This window comes from Hyaena hyaena, unplaced genomic scaffold, assembly GCF_003009895.1.
Source record: "Hyaena hyaena isolate Hyena2069 unplaced genomic scaffold, ASM300989v1 scaffold_48, whole genome shotgun sequence".
Taxonomy (NCBI): Eukaryota; Metazoa; Chordata; class Mammalia; order Carnivora; family Hyaenidae; genus Hyaena; species Hyaena hyaena.
In genome coordinates, this window is record NW_024080680.1 from 2,306,166 (window position 1) to 2,329,985 (window position 23,820).

At 38.3% G+C, this 23,820-nt stretch overlaps 1 protein-coding gene across 1 annotated transcript in view; it reads left to right on the top strand.

The window, feature by feature from the left end:
* LOC120230818 (RING1 and YY1 binding protein) overlaps positions 1-23,820 on the top strand; it is a 78,752-nt gene that overhangs the window by 18,130 nt on the left and 36,802 nt on the right. The gene's annotated exons all lie outside the window — the stretch shown is intronic.

Sequence of the window (23,820 nt, forward strand, 5' to 3'; positions counted from 1 at the left end):
TGTTTTTGTAAAAAAATTTTACATTTTAAATTAACCTATTAGCTATTAATATGTATTTAATTACTGGAACACAACTTTGGGAATAAATAAATTCTCAGTGAAAATAGAGACTAATGCCTAACTGCAAAGTTGTCTTCTAAAAAGATGTTACATGCAAACATAGAAAATCCATACCTAGTTTTAAAAGCATTTGCAAACAGGAAATGTCCTATACAAACATGAAAAAATTTAGTACACAGCAACCATGTTGATCCCTAACTGAGGAACTTTTGCTAAATTTAGTGTTTGGCTTAATCCTCTTAGTTAAACCAGCTAATGGTAACTTGATGAATCTTTGTCACCCTCTTGTGTGAAAGGTGTATTTTCAGATGTAATTTTATTCATAACATACAGAGAAAAATACTTGTATAAGGATATTGCTTTGTTTTTCTCAGTGACCAGTATACTCTTCACTCTTTTAATTATGTTTTGCAATCACTGGAAGTTTGTTCTGTTTCCAGGTCGTTGATCTTGTCAAGTAGTTATCTTTTCCTCTTTCCTTTATCCAGGCCCTCTAGTTTTAGATGAAATAGTGCTTTAGAAATGAGAGTTTTATTTGTAACTCTTTACTTTTATTTACTTGTTTATTTATTTCGGTAACTCTTTACTTTTTTCAAGTGTCTTATCTATATAGTGAGATTTAATTCATAGTAGTTTTTCCAAAGTCTTCGTAATAGGCAGTGTGGTGAAGTGTAAAAATCTTTCAAATTCTGACATAATGACAAAGATATCTTGGATATTTCTGTATCATTTTAACTTTTCTAACTCTGGTGCTAATGAATCAGATTTTTGAGGAAAGAGGTGTGAGCTAAACTTTGGCTTCCTGGTGGTGTCTGCTACTTAAGTTTTCATTGTAAAACTCTTACCTTGATGTAATAAAGTAAACCTATCTGGACTGTACAAAGTAAGATACAGACTGTGGTCTTCGTATGTGTTTATATGTATACATATATGTATACACACACATATACACACACATATACACACACATATATATACATAAATATACATATACATTATATATATACACACTTTTCCAAGAACAGGCTTTTGGACTGATGGATTGCCGTTTAGAGTTAGAATACCTGTAGTTTGCAGGTAAATCAGGCTTTTTCTACACGTCCGTTCTTGAGGATTATAATTGGATCTTAAGTTTGTAAGTATTTGTTTTAAGTTATGGAATACTATTTATTGTATATGAATGAACATATTTTGCATTCTTGTGGCTGCCTGTATTTAGGCTCAAGAAAGCAATCTTGTTGGCTTCCTCTGCATCTGCTTTGCAGCAAAGAACAGCCTAAGAATGATGAATGCAGAGCAGTTAGTGCCATTTCCACTTGTCTTACATGATTTGGATTTTCCTCATCTAACCTGGAAATTGATTTTAATTAGTAGCTTAAAGCTTTTTACCACCATCCTACCCCAACGCCCCCAAACAAACAAACAAACCCTAGCCCTGGAATTTAAAAAAGAAAGCCTTCTGGTAAATAAGAGTTGGTTTACATTTCTTTCCTTACCTCTGGCTTTTCAAGACTCGGATTCAAACGTAGTAGAAGTCCCACCTCTCCTTGTGTCTAGCCCCACAAAAACTTAGATGCTATGAAGCCTGAAAGACCTAACTAGGTAATTGACTTAGCCTGGCTGTGATTTTTGCCTTTCGTATCTTTTCTTGGGCTGGACATAAAAACTTTAGGACCAGATACTGCTGTGGAGATCGGGAAGAAGAATAGTGTTTTACTTTACTACAGGGAATATAAGAAATAACATAGTGACCCCCAAATTACAGGAAGTTGTAAACAAGCTAGATTTATGCACTCTTCCAGCCATCAGGAAAACCACTTTATGCCTTGATGAAACCGTGGTGGTACAGATTGTTTCTGAAGAGGTGCATGGTACAATTTATGGGGTGAGTTTGTGTAATGGTAATGATGGTATTGATACTAAATTTACAGCTAAAATGTTAGGTTTATTTGCCAATTAAAATTACTGGGAAGGAAGATAGAGCATTTTGAAAATACTTACAAGCTAGTGAGAAAACACTTTACAAAAGAAAAGATGTATTTGTAGCATTTGTATAATATCAAATAGTACCAAACAACCAGATTTGATTTCCTGATTTTAAAAAATGATGAACAGTAAAACAGATTAATTTATACACTAATGCATAATTTCTCTATTAATCTCTGTATTACTAAAATCCTCTATCATTTAAGAAAACTAAAAAGTATTGTACTGTAATCAGGAGAAAAAGCACAACATCTTGTTATCTGGGTTTAATTTTTTTAGCTTGATTAAAGTATAATTAGCCTGTAAGAAACTTCACATTTAAAGAAGAACCTGGGGATACCACCACAGATAAAATTATCATTATCTGTCACCCCTCAGAGTTTTCTCTTGCCCCGTGGTAATTCCTGCTACCTTTTCTGTTCCCAGTCAGCCACTAATCTGCTTTCTGCAACTACACATTAGTTTGCATTTTCTTGCATTTTGTATACATGTGATCCTACAACATACGCTTTTTGGTTTTCCTTTGGTTTCTTTGAATCAGCGTGCTTATTTTGTGATTTGTCCGTATATATTCCTTTTTATTGCTGAATAATATTCCATTGTGCACCTGCTGTACTTATTTATCCACCTGTTGATGATTTGTGTTTCCAGTTTCCAGCCAGTACAAATACAGCTGCCCTGTACATTTCCCAGTGAGCCCTGGTGTAGACCCGCTTCCATTTCAGCTGGGTAAAGCACTGGACTCATTGGATGTATTTAATGTTTTAACAAACTGCCAAACTTTTTTCACAGTGATTTTGTATTTTAAATTCCCAAAGCAGTGTGTGAGAGTTTAACTTGCCCCACATATTTTGTCAACCCTGATGTGTGTCTTTTTAATTTTAGGTGATAGAGGGTGCCTGAAGGTCTCTTGTGGTTTTGTATTTTCCTGATAACCAGTAACGTTGACCAATGTTTTTCTGTGCTTATTTGGCATCTGTATGTTTTCTTTAAGTTCTCTTTTCTTTTTTTCCAAAATCCTTTACCCATTTTTAAATTGAGTTGTTTGACTTACTGAATTGTGACACTTCTTTATTCTAGGTTCAGGTGTATGTTTCATTCATTCATTCATTCATTCATTTATGAAAGACAGAGAGTGTGAGAAGGGGAGAGTCAGAGAGAGAGAGGGAGGCACAGAATCTGAAGCAGGCTCCAGGCTCTGAACTGTCAGCACAGAGCCCGATGTGGGGTTTGAACCCACGAGCTGTGAGATCATGACCTGAGCCGAAGTCAGACGCCCAACCGACTGAGCCACCCAAGTGTCCCTCAGGTGTATGTGTTAAAAGTCTTTAGAAGAACACTAGTTTAGATGAAGTCCAATTTGTGATTTTTTTTCTCTTATAACTTTTACTTTTTGTCCTATTTAAGATGTCTTTGCCAAACTCAATGTCACCAAGATTTTCTCAAGTCTTCTAGGAGTTTTATAGTTTCAACCCTAATTTGTCTTCAGTCTGTTTTGAGTTGATATTTTTATATATACTTGTAAGAATGAGTTAAGTGAATTGTTGTTGTTGTTGTTTTTTACTTATGGCCATCCTGTTATTCTAGGATTATGTATTAAGAAGATGATATCTTCACTGAATTGGTTTGCCATCTTGGTGAAAATCAGTGGACTATGTGTATGTCACCTCCTGGATTCTCTGTTTTGTTCCCTCAGTGTTTTAGTCTTGACACTGGTACTATGTTGTCTTAACGTTTTTTTTAAGGCTCTTGAAATTGAGGAGTCTAAGACATAATTTTGCTCAGTTTCAAAGTTATTTTGGCTATTCTAGGTCCTTTGTATTTGCATATAAATTCTAGAATCACCTTGTCAGTTGCTACAAAAAAGCCTGCTAGGATTTTTATTGGAATGCATTGAATTTGTAGAAAACACATCTAAACCACATTGGATTCAGTATTCCAATCCCTGAAAATGGTTTGGGTTTCCTATTTAGTTCGTCTCTTAGCGGTGTTCCGTGGGTTTCATTCTTGTTTGTTTTTTGTCAAATTCATCATAAAGTGTTTCAAATTTTTGATGCTATATAAATGTTTCTACTTTAAAGATTTTAATTTCTGGTTGTTTTTAGCTGGTTTTTACAAATAGTTATTTTTGTATGTCTTGAATTCTGGATCTTTGCTAAACTTACAGATTCTAGTGGCTTTTCTGTGGATTTTGCAGTTTTTCCTATCTTATCAGTAACTTAAGGCAGTTTTACTTTCCCAATTTTGATGTCTTTTCTTTTTCTTTACTTGCCTGCTACACTAATTCTTCAGAACAGTGTTGAATAGAAGTTGTAAAGAGTGGACTACATTATAGTTGAGTTTTAAGGGCATAAAATTCAGTCTTTTATCCTTCAGCATGGTATTAGCTGTGGTTTTTTGTGGGTTGAGAAAGTTCTTTTTTCATATGCCAAGAGTTTTAAGGAATGAACATTGAATTTGTCAAGTACATTTCCCTGCTCTGCATCTCCAGCAGTTATTAAGATGATCATAGAGTTTTTCATGTTTAATGCCAAATTACATTGGTTGCTTTTTGGAATTTTAAACCAACCTTGCATTCCTGGGAAAAATCCCACTTTGTCATGCTACATTTATTCTCTTGGCAATAATCCTTGTTAGATTTCTAAAAAAAATTTTTTAAGTATTTGTTTTTTAGAGAGATAGAGACAGAGTTGTGAGCAGGGGAGGGGCAGAGAGAGACATACACAGAGAATCTGAAGCAGACTCCAGGCTCTGAAATGTCAGCACAGAGCCCGATGCAGGGCTTGAACCCACAAACTGTGAGATCATGACCTGAGCCAAAGTTGGATGTTTAACTGAGCCACCCAGGCGCCCCTAGATTTTTTTTTTTTTTTTTAAGAATATTTACATCTACACTTACAAAGGACATTGGATTGTGGTTTTCTTATCTTTTGATGTAGTTGGTTTTGTATTCAGACTAAGGTGGATCTCATAGAACAAGTTGGGAATGCTTCTTCCTTTTCATTTTTCTGGAGGAATTTCTATAGAATTGGTATTATTCTTAAATGTTTGGTAGATTTCACCACGGAGCCTCAGAGAATACCACCTCAGAGAGCGTAGCGTTTTCTTTATGGAGGTTTAAAATACAAGTTAAATTTCTTTAAAATTTATAGGAATGTTTAGATTACTTGTTTCTTCTTGAGTAAGAGCTTTGGCAGTTTATGCCTTTCAAGGAATGTAGGAATTTGTCCATTTTATCTAAACAAAGCAGTTGATAATATTCCCATATTATCTTTTGAATATCTGTAGCAGCTATCAAGATGTCATCTTATTCCTTATTGGTGACTTGTGTCTTTCTGATGAGTCTGGCTTATGAGAATTTTATTAATCTCAACAAGATTTTGATTTCATTGTTTTTCTTTGTTTCTCTTGTTTTTCACTGATTCCTGATCTGGTCTTTTGTGTATTTTGAGTTTCGTTTCCTCTTCTGTTCATAGTTTCCTAAGGTATCAGTTGAAGTCATTGATTCGAGAACTTAGTTTTTCAAGTATAGGTATTTGATGCTATAAATTTCCCTCTTGAGTACTGCCTTAGTTATAATCCATAAAATTTGATAATTTTGTATTTTGTTTTCATTCCGTTCAAAATGTTTGCTAATTTTTCCTTTGTCTTTGGCTGATGCTTTATTTTGAGTTGTCACCTTGTTTCCAAATCTGTTAGCATTTTTCAGTTATCCTTCTGGTTTTGACTTTTAATTATGTCCACTTTATTAGTATGTAAACAATTGGAATGTGTCTTCTTGAGAAATTGAGTCCTTCTCATTATGAGATCACCTTATTTATCGCTTATAAGCTTTTTGCTCTGATACTACTCTGTCATATATCAAGGTGATTTAATAAATGAGTAGAGTTTTTATGACATATATTTTTCCATAATTGTGTATCTTTTTTCAGCTTTATTTTGAGAGAGAGCGTGTGTGTGTGTGCGCGCGCGCAGGTGGGGAAGGGGTAGAGAGAGAGGGAAATAGAATACCAAGCAGGCTTCTCACTGTCAGCAGGAAGCCCATTGTGGGGCTCAAACCCCCAGATGATGAGATCATGACCTGAGCCAAACTCAAGTGTCACATACTTAACTGACTGAGCCATGCAAACACCCTTGTATCTTTATCTTTGAAATGGATTTCTCCTAGGCAGGCAGATATAATTTCATTTTTGTAGTTAAATAAAGATCATTTATATTTACTGTGGTTTTTGATGATTGGTTTTAAGTCTAATGTTTTGCTTTTTGTTTTCTGTTTTCCCACCTGTCCTCTTCCCTTTTTCTTGTTCTGTCTGTGGCTTAGTTGGGTGTTGTTGTTTTTTTTTTATAAGTTCAGTTTATATCATTCCTTTTCACCTATAATTTTTTGGTTTAAGTTGTTGCTTTATTATACATCTTTATTTTGAGAGAGAGAGAAAGCACATGTGCACTCAAGCTGGGGAGGAGCAGAGAAAGAGAATCCCAAGGAGGCTCCCCACTGTCAGTGTAGAGCCTGATGTGGGGTTCGGAACTCACAAACCATGAGATCATGACCTGGAGTGAGATCATGAGTACGTAAGATGCTTAACCTACTAAATAAACCACCCAGGTGCCCCTGATAAGACTTTTTTACCTCTACAGTTGACTTTTGAACAACATGGGGGTTAGAGGTGTTCACTCCATATGGAATTGAAATCCCAATATATCTTCCTATTTCCCTAAAACTTAACTACTGATAGCCTACTATTTATAGGAATAGGAAGCCTCACAAATAACATGAACTGTCAACACAGATTTTGTATATGTATTATATAGCGTATTCTTGCAATAAGCTAGAGAAAAAATATTAAAATCATAGCAAGAGAAAATACATTTACAGTACTTTAGTTTTTGAAAAAAACTCACTTGTAATTGAACTCAATGCATTTCAAACCGGTGGTGTTGAAGTTCATCTGTAATTTAAGAACCTTTGAGTAGTATGCTGCCATTCTTTTATACCTTGCCTTTCTGCTGTTATTAATGTTATAATCTCCCACAGTATATTAAAATTTTTATGTAGTCAGTTATCTTTTAAAAAGATTGCAAAGTAGAACAGAAGAAGTCTTCTGTATTTTTCTATGTATTTATCATTTCTGGTGCTCCTCATTTCTTTGTTTGGGTCCAGATTTCCATGTGGTCATATTTTTCTTCTGCCTGAAAGACTTAGTGTAACATTCCTTGTAGTTGAGGTCTGCTGGTGATTGATTGATTTGTGTTTTATTTCTCAGAAGTTTTTGTTTTGCTTTTCTTATAACAGCTTTTTAAAAAATACAACTCCTGTATCATACAGTTCATCTGTTGAAAGCGTGCAGTTCATTGGTGTTTAATACATTCACAGGAGTTTACCATACTGTTCTCTAAAGTGGCTGCACCGTTTTATATTACCACTAACAGTGTATGAGGCCTCCAATTTCTTGTGCTTGTTTTAAAAGATGTTTTCGGTGGATACAGAATTCTAGGTTCAGTTTACTTATTTATTTTTTTCATGTTCTTTTTTAAAACTTATTTTTGAGAGAGAGCAGCAGTGAGGCAGGGGCAGAGGATCTGAAGTGGTCTCCACGCTGACAGCTGACAGCAGTGAGTCCGAAGTGGGGCTCAAACTCATGAACCTGGAGATCAGGATCTAAGCATCTAAGCCAGAGTCCCATGCTCACCAACTGAGCAACCCAGGCAGCCTCCCCCCGCCCCCCCCCCCCCCCCCCGCCACCCCCATGGGTTTATTTCTTTACGTACCTAAGTGTGTTGTCCCATTGTCTTCTGGGTTGCATCATTTCTGATGAGTAATCTGCCATTCTTTTTTCTTTCTTTGTTTCTCTGTAAAGTGTTTTTAGCTGCTTTTAAGATTTCCCTTTATCACTGGCTTTTTAGCAGTTTCATTGTGATGGGCCTTGGTGTTGCTTTCTGCACGTTTATCGTGCGTAGAGTTTGTAGAGAAGCATTTTGCTTTCTACTTAAGCCCATATACTATTGGTAAGTGTATAATGTTTTATAAAAAGATAGTGTTAATTCCACATTCATATGGCTCCATATCTGGCCAAGAAGAGCTAGAATTCTGGGGGCACCTGGGTGGTTCAGTCAGTTAAGCATCTGACTTCGGCTCAGGTCATGATCTTATTGTTGGGGAGTTCAAGCCCTGCATTGGGCTCTGTGCTGACAGCTCGGAGCCTGAAGCCTCCTTTGGATTCTGTGTCTCTCTCCCTTTCTGCAAAAAGAGCTAAAATTCTTTGGATTGCCCCACACTACTGTTCTTGCTCCTTGGAAAAATTTCTCTGGAATGGGACTCTTTGAGATCATTCTATCCAGCCATTATATCCAGGAAATCTAGAATCCTCTGAGATTCAGTGACTGGCCCTGAGTTCTGAAACAGGTTAGTTGTAATAGAGCCTGGCCTAAACTTCCGGACCAGATTTGTCCTTTTCCCAACAAATGGTACCATCTTTGTGACAAACCAAGCATTAAGAAGATGATTAGAGGTATTCCTCTAATTCTGTGCACTATTAAGTGCTTAGTATTTCAGGGTTTCTTTACATTTAAGACTCTGGGGCACCTGGGTGACTCAGTCAGTTAAGCGTCCAACTTTGGCTCTGGTCATGATCTCACAGTTCGTGGGTTTGAGCCCCGCATTGGGCTCTGTGCTGACAGCTCAGAGCCTGGAGCCTTCTTCGGATTCTGTATCTCCCTCTCTTTCTGACCCTGCCCTGCTCATGCTGCCTCTCTCTCTCTCTCAGAAATAAATAAAACATTAAAAAATATTTTTTTTAAAGATTCAGAACTATGGCAGGCACATGTGCATTTCGTAATGAAGTAAGAACTGGTTTTTTTCCTCCAAGTTCGGCTCTCATTTTTCTCTGCATAAACACGTCTGTGAAATTCTCCCTGGCATAGTCCATAAACTGTTTGAACTCTCTGAGACTTCCAGTGCTTGTGTGTTGTCACTGGACGTCCTGTGATTCAGTTTGCATGACAGGGAAATTTGCTATGAGGGGATTCAGGGTGAGAATTAGCTTTCTTGTTTCTGTTCGTCTGCTCACCTCTTTTCTCCCAGTGGGAAGTATGTCTGAGTGTGGGTTAGTGATTTGTTGTTGTGACCATTGCATCCAGAGCACTGCCTTTCCCTTTGTAAGATTGCTTTTGTTTTTAGAGTCCTTTCCTTTGATTATTCCTCTTGATGGTTTTCTTTATAGTTGACTGTGGAGCACCTGTAGTCCTCCGCACAGGTGGAGTGCTTTACATGGCTTTTTCCTTTTTGAAGCTTATCTGATCCTTTTGGACATTGGATATTGGGAACAGATGGTCTAGTCATATGGAACATTCGGTTGCCATTTGGAATTGAGGTTTGATCAAACTGTTTATATGAAGCTTTCAGAAGGGCATTTAGAAGTGCATGATGAGGGGCACCTGGGTGGCTGAGTCGGCTCAGCGTCCATCTTCAACTCAGGTCATAATCTCACAGTTCGTGGGTTCAAGCCCCGTGTCAGGCTCTGCTGACAGCCAGCTCAGAGCCTGGAGCCTGTCTTCTGATTCTGTATCTCCCTCTCTCTCTGACCCTCCCCTGCTCACACTGTGTCTGTCTCTCTCAAAAATAAATAAAACATTAAAAAATTAAAAAAAAAATGCATGATGAGAGGAGTTAGAAAAGTGTGAATTCAGTTTGAAAAACTGAAGTGTTGAAATATTTCAAAGAAAATACTTAAAATATGTGAGAATTTTTTTCAGGTCAGGTTTACTGAGGTAATTCATAAACAGTAAGTTTAACCCTTTTTAGCGTATAGGTCTGTGAATGTTTATGTATTTAGACTTGTAATTACAATCAAGAAGAACAATATTCCCATCATCCCCAGAAATACCATTTTGCTTTTCATCATCAACACTGTAGAAATTCCTGTCTCTGCATCCTCAGGACTCAGCATTTTCAGTTGTTTTTTCCTTTTTTAATAGCCAGTATAGATCTTAGTGGTTATCTCATTGTAGTTTTAATTTGTATTGCCTTAATGACTAATGATAAATCTCTTTTCATGTGTTTAAGTCATGCACATATCTCTGGGGAAATGACTTTCAAAATTTTTTGGCCCATTTTTAAATTGTGTTGTTTATTTATTACTCAGTTTTTAGAGGTTTTCATATAGTCTGAATAACAATTTTTTTATTAGATGTGTATTTTGTGTGTTTTTTCTCCTAGTCTGTGGCTTTTCATGTTCTTAATGGTATCTTTCAGGGTGGTGGAGGGGCGGGGGGGGGGGGAGAATTAGGAAGGTGGTCCAAAGGTAGAAATATGTCCAGTTATAACACAAGTACCAAGGCTGTAAGTACAGCTTGATGACCATAATTAACACCACTGTATGGCATATAGCAAAGTTAAGAGTGGATTCTGAGAGTTCTCACCATGAGGAGAAGGTTTTTTTCATTTTATTGTATCTATGAGATGATGGGTATTAACTAAACTTGTGGCAGTCATTTTATAATAAGTGTAAATCAAACTATTATGCTACACACCTTAAACTTATGTTCTCAAAACTGAGGAAATGTCTTTCAAGAATCTGTATTTTCAACTTTTTGTAACTCAATATTTGTTTTTCTCTTGCAGTTTTTGTTTTTTATGTTTTATCCGAGGAATCTTTGCATAGATGGGGGTCTTCAAGATTTTCCTTTATTTTCTCAAAAGTTTCATAATAACTTTGAGATCTTTCAATTATGTGTTTGCTTTTTTGAGTTAATTCTTATATATGGATAAAGTATAGATTAAGGTCCTTAATTGTTACCTATGGGCATCCCACTTTTTTCTATATCATTTGTTGAAAGGCTCTCCTTTCTCAAATTACATTGGTGTCTTTGTTTAAAATTAGATGATCATACGTGTGTATATATTTCTGGACTCTCCTTTTGCCAATACCACATTTTGTAAATACTGTAAATCAACATAAAATCTTAAAATTTGTCCTTAAACTTGGTACTTCTTTCTCAGATTTCTTTTTGTTTTTGAGTATACTAGGTCGTCTTTTTCCATCTTCATTTCTGTGATATTTGCTGAGGTTTTTATTGGATTGCATTGAATTTGTAGATCAGCACTGTTCAATAACAACAGAACTTTGTGTTCTATCTGCTGTCCGGTGTGTGGTAGTCACTAACAGCAAGTTGGCTTGGCTATTTGAGAAGTAGTTAGACTGAGGAAATGAATTCTAAATTTTATTGAATTTTAATTAAACTCAAATGTAAATAGTCCTGTTACAAGTGTCTACTGTATTGAGTACCATAACTATAGATCTTTGAAGGAAAATTGACTTAAGAATAATGAGTTTTCTAACCCACAAGCATGGGATATTTCATATTCAGTTACATCTTTGATTCTCTTGTCAGTGTTTTATAGAATGTAGCATACAGATCTTGTATATATTTTGTTGGATTTATCCCTGAATAGTTCATTTTTTTATTCTCTTGCAATGGTACTTTATTTTTAATTTCTTATTGTTTGTTACTAGTAATTCAGTAAAATTGCATTTTAGTAATTTTTTATATGTTCTTTGGGGTTTTCTGCAAAGACAGTTGTGTAAAACAAAGACCACTTTTGTTTTTTCCTGTCTAGTTTTTATGTATTGTTTTCCCCACTTACTCCATACTCCTGGACCACCAGATGTTGACCAGAAGACTTTGTTTGCTGGGTGTTTAAAAATTATTATTTTAAATGGATGCTGAATTTTATTAATACTTTTTTACCTTATCTATTATTATGATGTATAGTTTTTCTTAAATATGTTGACATGGTGAATTATTTTCATTTTTCAGATATTGAAACAATTTTGCACTCATGGTATAGACTTGGTCATTCTCTATTATCCTTTTTAGGTACTGCTGGATTCAATTTTCTAATAATTAGCTAAGGAGTTTTGGTTCAATATCCTTGAGAGATTGATCTATAGTTTTCTTGTGTTGTCTTTAATTTTGGTGTTTTGGCAGTGCTGGCTGTATAATACTGAACTGAAAAGTGATGTTTTGCTTTTGCAAGAGTGTGTGTGTTGAGTTCGTTCTTGTATTTTTGGTAGAAATTCACCAGTGAAGTCCTTGATTGGAGATGGGAGGAGGATTCTTTTGGTTTTGTTGTTTCAAGTACACATCAGTTTAATTAATATGTATAGGTCTGTTTGTGTTACCTCTTCTTACGTAAGCTTTGGTAATTTGGAAAAATTCTTGGAGACATCTAAGCTGTCAGACTTACACAGAAATTGTTCATTAGTTTCCCTTATTCTTTTAATATCTGTAAGACTTGTAATGATGTCTCTCTTCTTTGATTGCTTATACAAAGAATTTGCATCTTTTTTCCTTTGACTTAATACACTACCTCCTTCTAAAACTTTAGAAAAAAATATAATCCTTTGATAGAAGAAGACACAAAAGCATTACATACTCATCAGCCACTGCTTATTAGTAAGTGTTAACATTTTTTCTGCATTTGATTTGGATAGTTGTGATTAAAATGTTTAAACAGTGAACATTTAACAGGAATGTAAACAGTGAACACCTCTTCTCTCGGACTTTTTCTCCGTTGGTGCCTTTCCCCAACCACTTTTACTGAAGGAGATGTAGATCATTCTACAAATCTACCTAAGTCGTGTACTGTACATATCCTTTTGCACCTTGGGTACCCTCCCTGCCCCCACTTAGCATTGTCTTAGATGCCATGTTGATGCTGGATCTGGCTTACATGCTTTAACTGTTAATGTACTATTTCCTTGGGTAAGGTGCAGCTTATCTATTCTTAGGTAGCCTCTTCTTGCCTTTATTACAGATAGCACTGTTGTGAGCATCTTTGTACACATCTTGTGACCAGTACAGAAATTTCTTTAGGTTGGAGATCTTTCTTTAAGTGGAATTGCTGGTTCATAGGATAGGGCTTCTTCAGCGTTTAAGAATTATTAAATTGGTCTCCAAAGTGTTTTTGCTCAGAGCAGAATTCCAGATTTCATGTATAATACCAACAGGTGGGATAATTAGATTTCAAATTCAGAAAAGAGAGTGGAAGGCAGAGGGTTGGAAATGATTTTTCCTTGTTTTAATTTACATTTCCCTTATCCAGAAGTGTAAACTTCTCTTTGTATGTTAACTTTTTGAAGTCTTGCTCTATTTGTTAACTGTGTTGGAATGTTAAGATGGTCCCTTAGTTTTGAATTTTGAATTTGAACTTTGTTGTTCCCTTTCCTTTGGTTCCTTTATAGTCTCTTCTCGTTTTTCTGTCTTTAGTCTTTAGTTAACTGTTTATTTCAGGGTGCCAAAAGGACTACAGTATGTGCCCATCTTGCTTTTCTTTCTGTTGTTCTATCAGGTAATGGTACAGTTTTCAAATGGCTCCTTTACTCTTGCTCTTTACTTTGAAATGGAGAGGAAGGCTTCCCCACCTTCACTTGCAGCTCTCCCTTTCCTGTCCACTGTCCAGCATTGGAAGATTTGCTGGGTGCCATCAGTAGGTCACCATATTGAAGGGGTTTAGCTTTGCATGCTTTATGTGGAGTGGAGAGATGAAGATGAAATCGGGATCCAAAAGACTGAAGTATTAGCAGAATGTTGATTGTGACCCTTCTTTCCAGTAACCAGGTATCCTGTCAGATGCTGTTTAAGGTGTCAAGGTGCTAAGAACCCAGGTTAGTGATTTGAATTTAACTTGGTAGACTTGTAATTCATAATGAAAGATGTGCCCTTTTTTGCATCTTGTAGTCTTGAAGGCATGGTTTCATCTGTAGCACAGTACTGTATAATATATCCTTCTTTGTCTCAAGTTTATTTTGAGAGAGCTCACGTGCAAGCCCTTGCATTGCATACACGGGGAAGGGGCAGAGAGAGGGAAGGAAGAGAATCCCCAAGCAGGCTCCCTGCCATCAGCATGAGCCCCACATGGGGCTCAATTCCACAAACCCTGAGATCATGACCTGAGCCAACCTGAGCTGAAATCAAGAGCCAGAGGCTTAACCAGCTGAGCTCCCCAGACGTCCCTAGAAAATACCTTTCTAATCAAAGAGGCTCCCTGTTTTTTGTGAAAAATTTAAATCTCCTTCTAGAGATTGTTTTATGCAGCTTTGGTATAGAAGTTGTAAGTGCTAAATTTCTTTCCTCTTGTTCTTTGGTGTTTAAAAATCAGTAGTTAATGATGGATTTTAATCATTTTTCTTTGTAAGCCTTCTGTTCACGAGAAGGTTTATACCCCATAAAAAAGAGTAATATATTGCAAGACTTAAATGTAGTGCAGCCTCAGAATATGTGGTATATTGCTTTTCCATGGTAGGAGTATTTTTTTAACTATTAAAAAAGCTTTATCTTGCAATAATTGTAGATATATGTACAGTTGTAAGAAATACTGCGGAGAAATCTCATATACCCTCTATCCTGTTTTTCCCAATGATAACATCTTGAATGACTGATGTGACAATATCACATCTGGAAAATTGACACACAATCCAAACGTTATTCAAATTCCTCTGGTTTTCCTTGGACCTGTGTGTGGTGCTGAGAGAGCGTGTGTGTGTGTGTGCGCGCGTGCGCGTGCATGCATATTGAGTTAGAGGTAATGTTACCGTACATGTAGTGTGTATGGCCGCTGTCCCAGCAAAGCTCTGTGCAGAACAGGCCCATCACAGAAATACCATAGGCTCCTCTCCTAGAGCCGCAGTCCCCTCCTCTGCTCCTAGCCTCTCTGGCAACTACTTACCTATTCTCCATCTCAATAATTTCTTCATTTCAGGAATGTTTTGTAAATGGAATCATACATACGTTACCCTTTAAGATTGGTTTTTTTTTCACTTAATTCTTTTAATGTCCATTCAAATAGCATATATCATCTATTTTTATTCATCTCTTTTTATTGTTAAGTGGTATTCCGTGGTAAGAATATACTACAGCTGTACCATTCACCCATTGAAGGACATTTGGGTTGTTTTCAGTTGGGCTGTGAACAGATAAAGCTGCTGTGAACATTCATGTACAGTTTGTTACATGAATGTAAGGTTTCCTTTCTCTAGAGTAAATGTGCGAGAGTACATTTCCTAAGCAGTGCACTGATTGTTTTATTTGAAACCTATAGGGAAGAATGAAATATCTGCCATGTTAGAAGTTTCTAAACAGTATACCTTAAATGGGAGACTGCTATCATCTTGAGTTCCTTTTACTCCTAATAGTTTGTGTTTGAAAACATAGTATGTTGTCTTTGGTAAATAAACGTGAGAATATTTTGAAAATTAAAGCAGCTTCTTTATTAAAACATTTGGAGGATTGGGTTGTTAAACTTTCTACTTTTACAGCTTTTATTCCATTATAATTTATGTCAATAAACTGTTGTCAAACAGTTCAGTGAGTTTTAGTGAACTTAGCTGTACAGCCATTGCCGTAGTGCAGTTCAGGGACGCTTACATCACCTCACAAAGTTCCCTGGTGCCTGTTGCAGTCAGTCCTTACTCTGCAGGCAGCCATCGATATGCTTTTAGTCTCTATAGAAATTCTCTGTGGAATAACTGTGTGTACTCTCTTTTACATCTGGCTTCTTTCGCTTGCCATCATCTCTGAGGTTTGTACGTCTCATTGCCGGGTAGTATTTCATTGCTTGGATAAACCACATTTTCTGTATTCACCACTTAATGGATTAGGATTGTTTCCACTTTGTGGCTGTTAAGAATTGTGCTCCTATAAACATTTGCATGGACAAGCGTTTCTATTGAGTAGATAACATAGGTGGATTGCTGGCTTGTATGGTAATTTTGTGCTTAATCTTGGAAGAAACTGTTGAACTGTTTTTGTTAGCAGTTGCACTCTGACATTACACCAACAGCGTATGAGTGTTCTAGTTTCTTCGTGTCCTCACCAACACTTTTGATTGTAGCCTTTTCAGTGGATGTATTGTGGAACCTCATTGTGGTTTTAATTTGCATCTTTCAAATGACTAATGGTATTGAGCATCTTTTCTTATGCTTGTTAGCCATTTGTATATCTTCTTTGGTCAACTGTCTATTCAGATATTTTGCGCCCATTTTTTAAATTGGGTTGTTTGTCTGCTTAAAGTGTGGAAGATTTCTTTCTACATCCTGGATATACTATGTCCTTTATCAAGTGTATATGCCTTTTAATTTTCTTACCTATATCTTTTAAAGAGCAAAAGTTTTTAGTTTTGATAAAGTCCACTTATCACATTTTTTTGTCTTACAGAAATACATATTTTAAGAAGTCAATATTACCAGCAAAAGAATGATAGATGTACATGATGAGCTTTTATTATTGTTTCTAAAATGATGTTGGGTTACTGCCTTGATTCGTTTCTTGGTTTTTAGTTTTCTTACCCAACAATGGAAAAACAGCTTATAGTGTGTATATTTTTGCCCCAGAACCTTCTGAATATATTGTAAATTTTGTGTGAACAGTTTGGTTTTAATCATTTGTTTACAGTGAAAAAGCAATAAATACTTTTCACCCTAGGTCTGTTCAGGACATTTTCTTCAATAAAAGTAATTGATCTTGATTGAGATGTACTATGTATATGTGTATGTGTATACACACACACATACACGCTAAAATGAATGCCAAGTGCCATCTGAGTATTAGAAATGCAGGCTAATGGAGAACCAGAGTCTATTCAAGCTCTGTTGTCTTTCCTCACCCTTTTTGGAACTCAGAGCAGAAGTAGAAAGGTTCTTCCTCAGTTTCTCCTTTTGCAACTTTTTAATATAGACTTTATTGCTACAACAAGCTTTTTAAAAACTGTCCTCTATAAATTGCAGCAGTGTAATTCTGGCTTGAGAGATACTAGATTTTTGTCCTCTTTTTTCCTCCCTTCCTACCTCTGTGCCTCAATTTTATCTTAGTTTGCCATCATCAGCTTACTAGTAAAATTATTGAAATGCAGAGGCAGACTGAGTAAATTTCGTTAAGAAGGAAAATCTGATAAGGGAAGAAATGCAAACTATATGCCTAATTATGGCATTAGAGTTGGACTTCTTACCCACTCAGCATTTTCATACGCAGAAGTCAGCATGGTGATAATTACAGTTAAACTGTTCAGGTGCATTTTAAGATTGGGACCCATGAAAGAGCTACCTGAGCACCTCTTCCATATACTTAGTGGTGCCCTCTGTCAGCCGTCTTTCCTGCATCTGGTCTCTACAGAACAGTTCTGCTTTGGGCATTGTATAAACACGTGTGGACTCAAGCCGTGTAAGTGACTCTGACAATGAAAGTGAGAAGCCAGAGGAGCCTGAGACAGCATCTCAGGAGTGTACACTTCTTGGTTCACAGGCAGATTTTTGCTTGCAAAAGTACAGATTTTTCTTGTTGCTAAGGAGTAAAACAGCATCTCTAAAGTTGACGAAAAGATGGGACAGTCAGTAGGAATTTAGTTGCTGCTTCACTGAAAGAAAAGCTTCTTAAAGGAGAGAATTCTGTGAGGGAGAAAGTGTGGCATTTGGAGTGTTGGTGAAGTAGCACGTTAAGCTTGTGGACAAGATCGTTGCCACCCAGAGACTTTGCTGTGTCTTTTTGGCAGGTGTCTCCTCTGCTTTACGTGGCACACAGTCGTGCGGAGGCTCATCTCACAGATACGGCATGTCTGCCCCTGCAGACATGCAACAGTTTTTTCCAACGTCTTTGATGCACAGAAAATAAGGGGGAGTGTTACTTTACTAATAAGCACGCTGTAATCTTTTAAACCTCTCCTTTCTTGGAATTTGTTAGAAACCGATCTCAGGTAACAGCGTTCAAGTCTTCTCTGGTGATGGGTCCTGTTGTCAACCCCAGGCTTTTGGTTAGGCTGCAGTTAGCAGACGGCACCTAGCTGATAGGCAGTCCAGCCTGGGAAACGGAGTGGGCAGGGCGCAGCCCCTCCCTGCCCGCGCCCCGCCCCCCACCCCCACCCCCAGGTGATGTGGATGCTTTCCCTCAGTTATAAACCAGGAAGCCTGTATGAAGACTTTTGAAGTAAAGGTGGGTAGTTAACAAGCGGGTGACTAGACTTAACCTCCTTGCTTTAATTTTCTTCCCAAGCATTACGGTTTTGCTTCCTGGCTACATTGTCACTGTGTGAGTTAATTAGGTTTTTCTTCACAGCATTCAGTTAGAGCTGGTGATGGATTTTATTTTTCTGTTTTTGAAGACTATTCTCTGATAGCAACTTGTTTGTCAGTGTCTTGGGGAGGAGGGACGGTGTTTGAGGAAGGAATTTGCTTTAACCAGTACACTTGCCCTGATCTCTGGGCAGCTCTACTGTAATTAAGGATGAATGTGTTATAAATCTGCTAACAAATACTGGAACCCCAATACACAAACAAAATATTGTGTATTGTTTCTTACATCATTAGTACAGTTGCATAAGGATTGATTGGAATCCTTCTGAATCTATTGACAAGAAGAAGAGTGAAACCAACCTTATTTTTACCTCCCTCATTTAAAATTGCCAAGTTGTGGGGGCGCCTGGGTGGCTCAGTCTGTTAAGCGTTCAACTTCGGCTCAGGTCATGATCTCACAGTCCGTGGGTTCGAGCCCTGTGTCTGAGCTGTCAGCACAGAGCCTGGAGCCTGCTTCGGATTCTGTGTCTCCCTCTCTTTCTCTCTTTCAAAAATAAACATTTAAAAAAATTTTTTTTTTAAATTTCCGAGCTGTGTGTTTCATCCAGGAACCATATGAATTGGTTTCATGGCACATGAGGGAATCCTCTTTTCTCATTGGTTTCTGTGATAAATACTCAGAGGTCTTTTCATCAGATTTACAGATTGGCTGAATTATCCTTAATTTTTACTACTTGTTCTAGGATTTGTCATTTGGGCTAAAGTTGATTGATGACTCATTCTCTTTATATGTAAGATGTACTTGGGTTTGTGTGCTGAGGTATCTATGTAGTTTACATTGTATAAAGTTTCTAAATACATCACCCCAAAAGGTAGGTAGTCACCACTGTTGAATGAAACCGTGAGAATAAATTCCTCTGGCCTGGGTCAGGTAAATTCAGACTTTGATTCTTTGTTCTGGTAAGGCAAGAGTTAAACGAGACACACGATGTTACTGTAGTTGTATTTGTAAAATACCTCCTTATAGAAATTTTAATGATGTAGTTTTTTTTTTTTAAATTACTGCAAATTGGTGTCTATGTTAGATGTTCTTAGCACATTAGAAAATACTTGTCCTGATCGTAATCAGTTTCTCACTGACTAGAACAACAATGTCAGGAATAAGCACATTTAAAAGTGTTTTTAGACTTAAAAGGTTGACACTGAAACACGACCAGATAAGCTTAGTCATTATAGTATATGTTCAAGTGACTAGAAGTACTGAGTTTGGGAAGCATTATAAGGTACACCTTGTTGTTCCCCATCATTGCTGTTCCTAATTACTACTCGATTTTAAAGTTTTGAAGTGGGGTGTGTTGCTTGAAAGGAGGACAGGTAGTGAAGGAGAGCACCTGGGAAGTCTGGACTTCAGTGTGGCCTGTGCCTGAGCGCCGCGTGTGACTCAGGGCAAGTCACGCGTCTTCTCCACCTTTTGTTTTCTAGTTTCTAAAACGAAACGTTTCTACTTATTAGAGCTCAGCAGTGCTTTCCAGTTCTAAATCCTCCACTTTGCAGGCTGTGGTTTTGTGGGGTGTGTTGTGTGTGTGTTACAGAGCTTTGTTTTAAATAAATACTCCATCTGACAGGCTTAACAATTGCATTGTTGGCAGATACCTCGCGGACTAGGGAAAATAGTGCATCCTACCTACCGCTTTTTTCCCCTCTCGCCTCTGAGAACAAAACAGAACAGCCCTGGAAACTCCTTACCATTTCCTCGCTTTCAGATGAGAGGCCAGACCTCAGGTTGAGTTATGCATCCTTTCCGTGTTCGCTCCCAAGAGAAGCGCAGACACGGTGTTCGCAAGCCCGGCAGTCCCTGAATCGGTTCTGAAGAGAATCCGCCCTGCCGCTCGAAGGCTTCCGTGGGGTAGCGTCTCTGCGTTTGAAATCGTACTGGCGATGCGAATCGTTGGGAGAACGGTGACCATCGCCGAAGTGGTGTTCTGAGCCGTGCGGGTGAGGCCGAGAACGGCCGTGCAGGTGCGCGGAGGCGCAGTGCCAGAGCCCCTTGTCCTGCAGCCGGACAGATGCAGAGCAGAGCCGGCGGCGCAGGCGCTCTTCGTACTTGTGCGGCCGCCGCCAGACGTGTGCCCTTGGTTCCCCGGGACCGCGAGCACCCGGCGGGCACCTGCAGTCCTCTCCCGTCGTCAGTGAGAACGCGCTTCGGCGGTGTGCCACCCTCCCTCATCTGGCTCTCTCCCCTCACACAGGCCTCTCCCCCTCCCCACCCCAGGCGCTCCCTTTGTTCGCGGGGTTCCCTGAATGAGGACTCCGGGATCCTTTCCTTCACTCGTCTCCGAGGCACAGGCGCTATTCCCGCTCTTCTTTGTGCCACCGTGCCCTGCATCCTCACTGTGTTTCACAGTCAGTAGGGATGTTGCACCGAGCCGTCTCCCACCCCGCTTCCCTGCCCGTCCCCACAAGTGAGGGACTGGGCAGCACCTGATGTGTGCTGGCTGACACTCCCCGGCTCTGGGTAATGGTAGTCATTGACCGGAAGGTCGTGCCGCAGTGACGGCAGCAGTGTATCTGGGCACCCAATGTAACACCTTGGTCTACACGAAGATAGAAGTTCAGTGTTGGCCTCTGTATAAACACCACGCTCAAACCCCTCGCGCCCGTACTACTGCTGCCGCCTGCCAGGAGCATAAGAACGTTAAGTCAGTGGCCAGAGTGATGTAAAACTACAGTGCATCAAACACAGGTACATAGTTTGTGGTGGAGAATCAGCCGGCGGGTCTTTAAAAAATGAGCAGGGCTGCCTGGGTGGTTCAGCTCGTTAAGCATCCAAGGCTTTGATTTTGGCTCAGGTCATGAGTTCGAGCCTTGTGTCAGGCTCTACCCTGACAGTGTGGAGTCTCCTTGTGATTCTTTGTTTTTGTCTGTCTGCCCCTCCCCTGCTTGCTGTCTCTGTCTCTGTCTCTCTCAAAATAAATAAGGATAAAAAATAAGTAAATAGAGCTTTGAAGGAGGGGTGTACCCAGAATACTTAAATGAGATTGGCTGCCTTGTCACTGGTTAGGTCTTAAAAGGTCAGTACCATTACTGGGCTCTTAATAGGTTTCTTATTTGGGAAAGTGTTGTTTTGTGAGAATTGAATGTAGGAACAATTCTGTTGAAAGTGAGGAAGCAACAAAGTACAAGTGTGAAGTGTAGCAAAACTGAAAATTTTAGATTTGAATTGTGGAGAGGTTTCTAGCCATTGGTTCTTCTGTAGATCAGAGATGAATACATTGGGCCTCACATATAGCAGATAATTGGTAAATGCATATTTGTTGAGTCCATAAAAGAAATGAGTTTCAAGGCATAAGGAACAAGAACAGCACAGTCAGTTGAATTGTGCAGCAGAAAGAGCAGTCTGGGAATAGGTACTTCTGGAGAACGTCCAGAAATGCCTGTGCTCCTGAGGAGTGGGTCATGAAGTGAACAGGTTGGGTTTTGCCCCATAGTGCATGTGGGAACGCAGGCCGGCACTTTGGGGGAAAGGAGTGGTTTATAATCAGTGGCCGGGGAAGAGGTTTGTATCAAGTACAATGCCAGTGGGGTTGTACTAAGTACCGCGTACTTGTACTAATCGTAAGTAGCTCAGGTGAACTGTACTTTGGTCTACAGCAGGAGGTGAGATAATAATGATTATTGAGTGACCAGTAAATCTCTAGTAAAAGTTTCCCAGGTCTGTTACATTTTTAGGTGATTCTCTTTACAACAGCCATCAAAGCCCCTAGTTTCACTCATTTTAAAGATGAGGATAGTTGGGATGCCTGGGTGGCTCAGTCAGCTAAGCGTCTGACTCTTGGTTTCAGTTCAGGTATGATCTCCTAGTTTTGTGATTTTGAACCCTGCGTCCACTCTGCGCTGGCAGCTCAGAGCTTGCTTGGGATTCTCCTCCCCGCTCCCCCCACCCCCAGCCCCTCCCTGACTGGTGCTGTCTCTCTTAAAATAAATAAGTAAAGGTGAATGAAGATAGCCATAACCCACCCCGAGCATACATGTGGTCAGTATAACACACTAACTTGAGTTGCAGAGGAAGGAGTTAGATGGAGGAGAAAAGTGGGGAATGGAGTGGTAGTTGTCTTGTTGTGAAGGATCGCTTTTAACTGCGGACCCACCTCTTCAGGCTTTGCCTTTCCAAATCGGTGGAGAACTAGGGTGAAGTTGGTTTTGATTTCTTTAGAAACATAACTTGTTTTCAAATTATTTAGTGATTTTTTTTCAATAAGACCTTTAAGTTGGCACTGTAACATTGGATGGACATCAGTCTTACTGTGAGGATCTTTAACCACTTTGAAAATGCATAATACCCTTTTATAAAGGATTATCTGATACAATGGGGAATTTATTACAAGTTATGAATTTGGGAAGGAAAATAACAAATACAGACTTTTGAAAGTAAAACTAAGATCTCTATCCAGTAGTTAATTTCCCACTTTGAGTAACTTAGTTATCTATGTTAGGTACCCAAAGAAGAAATGAAAATACGATTTTTACTATTCAGTTACTTGGCTGAGCACACCGTATCAGTTGCTTTTTATTCCAAACCCCCATTCTTGACCGCATTACATTTTTTCCCTTTCATTTCTTCACACTTCTTTGCTTTCTAGAGACCATATAGATTTATGCACAGCAGCCCACCTCATTTGTTTTCTTTTCTGGCCTTCTAATTGCACTTCTTTCGGACATGTCTTGTATCAGCTTGTCTCCTTCTTCCCTTCAGTAACCCCAGAGATTTGAGTCATGTAAGTTTCTATAATATCAAGAAATGTTCATGTGTTCTCTAGAAAGTCTTAAGGATTTATTGCAGCATACCGCTATTAATCTTATGCCTGGATATTCACCAGTCCACTGGATGAACCTTTTAGCTTGCATCAGATATTTCTTGGATGCCCTGAATATTTTGTGTTTTCTATAGGTTTAGATCATAATCTCCAAAAGAGAATCAGAGTATCTTTTCTTTGTTTGGCATTGAACTTAGTCCAGTGTGAACAGGCTCATTACTTTAAAAATAGTTTTAGTAAGAAGTGGTAGTTTAATGTTTCATATGTTTTCATCTATAATTGGATAAAATACTAAAGGTAGAGGTAGTGGTTTTGGGGCGTATTGCTGAGATTAGAGACAAAACTTTTACGTACCACATGAAGAGGAATATATTTGAAAATGCTGCCTGCTGCGTGACCAGCAGCCAGTCCTAAGATTTATATTACGTTACTATTTTAAATACAAACACATACCGTTGTCTTTAATAGTGATGATAAAATAGAACACATTTCCAAGAATTCAGCCATTGTTAAAAGAAAGACTTAACACTGGTTGACATTTTTCAGTTACCCTTTGTTTCAGAGTGTAATCATGTTTGGGGAAAGAAAAATCTGATTGAAATGTGTTTTAAATTATGTCCTCAAAAGGTGAAATTGAATGTTCTTGTTCCTGGATTTAAAGAAAAAAAACATTTTATGTATGTTGAAATTTGAAAGTTTGGAGGTAGGAGGCATTTGCTGAGCAGACGTTGTTTATTTCATTCATTCAAGACCCTCCTTACAACATTGTTAGGCATTTCCACATGTTACATAGTTCAGATGCTTTGCCAACTGTTCAACCTTTAGCTAACAGAAAGTACAGGCCTTAAGAAGCCCAGTAATGCATTCTCACATCAGCTCTATATAGTCCAGTCAGTGGA